The 5,000-nt window shown below is 51.8% G+C and overlaps 1 protein-coding gene across 1 annotated transcript in view; it reads right to left on the bottom strand.

The window, feature by feature from the left end:
- The window catches only part of LOC138867556 (paired box protein Pax-6-like), a gene marked incomplete at its 3' end in the record, with an annotated part of 117,188 nt that extends 116,176 nt beyond the window's left edge, over positions 1-1,012 (bottom strand). The window contains 1 exon segment of the mRNA XM_070143543.1: positions 332-1,012.
- Positions 1,013-5,000: the final 3,988 nt, after the last annotated feature.

The following is a 5,000-nucleotide window of genomic DNA, read 5'->3' on the forward strand; positions in this document are numbered from 1 at the left end:
TTTGTTGGCGAATGTCTGCAGCGCAACACGTCGTCTGGATTTTAAAATTGCACTTTCTAAGTCATCCCAAGAAATAGAAATGATGAAAAAAAAAGCAAAATATGTATGTCAATAGACCCAATGGTAATATATTCCTCTCGCATTTTACATTGCTTAGGAACTCTGGCCAAAAACACGTTGCCACACAGAGAGGTGTCTCAAGAGCTACACTTAGTCCCTGGCAGCCAATGGAGGCATCTATCCACACTGCACCGTCAGCCTGACAAAATTCCAAGGGCGACTACTCAAGGCTAAGCATTATCTCTGACACGGAAAGGAAAAGCTGTCTTACCTTCAGGGAGTAAAATATAAGATCCTGTAGAGTTCCTCGGGAGTTGTCGCGCGTTCTGGATCACAAACCACAAACACACAGAGCAGACAGACAGAGAGAGGCAGACGTCACTGGCACCGCCGAACCGACACTGAGGCCACTGGCCGACTTCTACGATTGAATCTTCTGGGCGGCCAGTCACTCATGAGTCTCTGCCGACCACGCAGCAAAGCTTGTCACGCCGATTATTAAGTCCTGCTTAGTTTCACGCGCGCGAGGCCGCGAGAGGGCGGAAGGGGGAAACGGCGCTTCCCCTTGGAAAAAAATGCAGCTTTTACAGTTCCTCCAATCCTCAATGGCAGCGGCGCGAAGGCGTTCTTAGTCGGAGAGAACCTGTGCGGAGGAATTGGGAGAGAGAGGAGGCTGCGGCCGGGCCTTCACACATGAGTACACTGAAGTATTAACACGGGGATCAGGCCAGTGCAGGCGGCTCGGGAGAGTTGGTGATGCGTGGTGGACTAGTGAAGCGTACGTCGGGGACTAAGGTAGCCAGTCCCTGAAGCGTGCACTGCCCTGGTCCACGCTCCGCTCGGCGCAGCGGCTCCCCAGGCCTCCTGCCCGGCCACCGATAGGCTCCTCCCCCTCACTCGCGGCGATAATCCCGGCCCATCCTGTCGGCAACACCTTCCGTGCGCGACTCTATTGCTCTTATCTCGCTCCGTCGCGCTCGTATCGGCGCTGCCTCGCCCTCGGCCCAAGAGGATATCGCCGCCGACGCCTCGGCCAAGATGGAATTAGCTAGCAGTTGACAAAGATAAGATTTGGTTAAAGGCGTTAATGGCGGCCAGCGGGAGCACCGGTCCTGCGGCGGGCGGCGGGCGGCGGGGGAAGTGGAGGCGGCGCGCGAGGGCGTGGCTCGCTCACCACATGGACTCGCCGCGACGCGATCTTCATATTACGACACCGATCGCCGCCGCCGCCGCCGCCGCCGCTCCGATTCTCCGTCACCGCCACGCCCACGCGCGCCCGACGACAAATATCGCAAAATTGGTCACACAAGGGCGGCCGAGAGATTTTTAATGAGAAAGAGCCCCGTCAGACCAAGTCGGAGGCAAAAGCTATTTCCCCAAAGAATTAGGAAACGGGGCCCGGGGCGACTTCCCTCCCGCCCGCGGCCGCCGATCGGCTCTGACCTCCTCAACGCATATTGCGCGAGAACCTAATTTCATTACCGGCAAAGACCCGAGTCGCCGAGATGCGAAATATGATCGGGCCTCGATTCAGATCCGGCTGCCGAGATCATTCCAGAAGCTGGTCATTTCACTACGAGCGTTCTTACGACCCTTTTGTGCAAATCGAAGCGTATTTTGTCTCGTAGCTCAGCTGAGGGATTTATTCGGCCAAGATTAGCGTGTCATTCGGCAAGCAAAACAAGAAATGCAAGAAACTGAAGAGAGATTATCCGTTTTCAATTATTCCAGGCCGGCGGCAACGCGCTAGCCGAAGTTACTGACGCCCTACTTAATATTTAGAGAACCATAATTTCCGTCGTTGCAAGTCGCTAATGAAACAATTAATTAATCAGCGCCGAGCAAAACAAGAGGAGGGGAGGAGAAGGAGAAGGAGGAGGAGGAGAAGAAGAAGAAGAGGAGGAAGAAGAAGCGCGCTGGGCGGATCCACACACCGCTCCGGCCGCGACACAGTGATGGCTCGCGGCTCTGACAGATTGTGGCCGTGGGGTGGGCGGGGCTTCCGACGCCATCACGCCTGATTGGTCAATTCCGCCGCGCGCTTCATCCTTATTGGTCGGATGATCATCGGGCTCTCTCCGCCCTTCTCCCTCGACGGACGAGCGTGGAAGAGATGTTGTTATCTCGGTGAAAAAGAAGGAGGAGGAGGAGGAGGAGGAGGGAGAAGAAGGAGGCGGAAGGTAGGGGGAGGGAGGGGGAGGAGAGGGAGGGGAGAGGAGGAAGAGGAGGAGGTCTCGCGAGTAATTCATGGCCAGTACTTCGTTCATAATACGGTTTGTGAAGATTCTATTAAATCATGTAGTCACAGTGGCCCCGCTCATAACCCCGCCCGTGTGAAAAGCGACTCGAAGCCCGACGACGGAGAAAAGGGAAGGAGCGATGAGTCATTACACAGCATCTTACTGTGATCTATTGTACGCGTTATCCAGCCGAGAGCCCCCGAGCTCCACCTCTCTCTCTCTGGCTCGGTCTCGACTCGCCGCCTAATGAAGCCCTTGACCGTAAATCACTTCACGACTCTCAATATAGATGATTTAATTCAATTCATTAAGACCCAAACTAGGTACGTGATTTCGTGTGAGGGGAGAAGGGGGGAGGAGGGAGGAGGGGGGCGGCTGGGAGGGGTCGGGGGGTACGGGGGGTGGGAAGGGGGAGTAGAGGAGGAGGAGGAGGAGGAGGAGGTGGAAGTGGAGAAGGAAGGGGGCCAGGGAGCGAAGACGGGCCCGGGGGTGGAGGGGCGTGTGTGTGTGGAGCGGCTGTCGGAGGTGGTAGCGGGGAAGTACGGGCGTGGACGCAGGCGCGCTACCCCCCCTCCCTCCCTTCCCTCCCCTCCCCTCCCAGCCCTCCCAGCCCTTCCCTCCCTTCCCTCCCTCTCCCAGCCCTCCTCTCCCTCTCCCCTCCCCCCATCCTCTCCCCTCCCCCCTCTCCCCCCCCCATCTACGGCCCAGTGCGCCCACGGCTCCGGAATCATATGATACTTGATGTTAAGTCGCGCCAAACCGGGTGAAATTGTATTACATGGCTGCTTGCCGGTTCCTCAGCTCGAGGTCCCGCGCACTCGAGCCGGGACATTAGGTCAGCTCAGGGGAGAAGGAGAGAGGGGGGGAAGGGTGAAGGAGGGGGGGGAGGGTGAAGGAGGGTGATAAAGGTGAGGGAGGGGGGGTAGGGAGGAGGAAGGGTGAAGGAGAGGGGGAGGGGTGATGGAGGAGGGGAGAGGGAGGAAGGGTGAAGGAGGGGGGAGGGGAGAAGGGTGAAGGAGGGGGAGAAGGAGAGAGGGAGGGGTGAGGGGAGAAGGAGAGAGGGGGAAGGGTGAAGGAGGGTGATAAGGGTGGGTGAGGGGGAGGGAGGAAAGGGGAAAAGGGTGGGGGAGAGGAGGGAAGGAAGGGTGATGGAGGGTGATAAGGGTGGGAGAGGGGGAGGGAGGAAGGGTGAAGGAAGGAGATAGGAAGGGAAAAGGGTGGGGGAGGGGAAGGGAGGAAGTGGAAAAAAGTGGATGGGGAGGGAAGGGGAAGGATGGAAGTGGAAATAAAGGGTTGGGGAGGGGAAGAAAGGGGAAATATCCCGGGGAAGGGAGAGGGGAACAGGACCAGTGAGGGGTTAAGGAGAGGGGCAAGGATGAAGGAAGAGAGAAGGGAAAAGATCTCGGAATCAGGGAGAAGGAAAAGAGAGGGAATCAAAACAAAGTCGAGGGAAGAAGTAACGAACAGGAGAGAAAGATAAAGAAGGAATAATCAAATACAGAAACAAAACGGAGCTAAAAATGAAAAAAAAAAAAAAAAAAAAAGAAGAAAGCTAAAGAAGAGAAAGAGGGAAAGACGGCGATGGAGGAGAGAGGGAGAGACGGAGAGCGAGGAGAGAGGGAGAGACGGAGAGTGAGGAGAGAGGGAGAGACGGAGAGGGAGGAAAGAGGGAGAGACGGAGAGTGAGGAGAGAGGGAGAGACGGAGAGGGAGGAAAGAGGGAGAGACGGAGAGGGAGGAAAGAGGGAGAGACGGAGAGTGAGGAGAGAGGGAGAGACGGAGAGGGAGGAAAGAGGGAGAGACGGAGAAGGAGGAAAGAGGGAGAGACGGAGAGGGAGAAAGAGGGAGAGACTAGGCACCTTTCCAAATATTAAGGCATAGGATTATATACAGACAGACATATATGTTATTCATTACCATAACTCCTTATCATTGAGTTAAAGAATCTAGGATATATTCTCACAGATTATTTACCTTTCCATTCTTACTCTTCACTCTAGATTTTATGATAAGATATTGATACTATAGACTGGTCATTGCACTAGCAGAAATAAAAGGATGATTATTGTTAAAAGCATCTTGGTAACTTGATAAAAAAAACGTGGTATATAGATATCTATATCTATATATTTGTCTATTTGCCTATCTATCAATCACACAATCAATCTGTCTATCCATTTATCTATATATCTATTTATCCATGTGTCTATATATCAGTCTATCCATCTATCTTTCTATATATCTATATTTATCTACCTATCTATCTATCTATCTATATATTTACCTCTTCATCTATCTATCTCCATACCTCTACATATTTATCTATGTCTATCTATCTATCGAATTATATATCTACATGAAAATCTATCTATTCATCTATCTATCTATTTATCTATCTATATAGATAGAATTGTCGCTACCCTCATTTCCCTGTTATCGCAATTATTAATTTCATGAATGTTTATAAGTATCCTTTAAACACATATTATTTTTGCTTGTAATATTAGTAGCAAAGCGTGTGTTTTATCTGCATGAATTGGGAGTAATATGTTCATGGTGAACAAATTTGGTGATCATGTGGATTGTTATTTTTATTATCTTTTATGTTCGTTGTTGGTGATGTTATTGTTATATCTTTTATCTTCTTGCTTTCATTACTATCGTTACTTTTTTGTTGTTATTATGGATATTGTTATTATCA

The sequence above is a fragment of the Penaeus vannamei genome, chromosome 30 (genome assembly GCF_042767895.1).
Source record: "Penaeus vannamei isolate JL-2024 chromosome 30, ASM4276789v1, whole genome shotgun sequence".
NCBI lineage: Eukaryota > Metazoa > Arthropoda > Malacostraca > Decapoda > Penaeidae > Penaeus > Penaeus vannamei.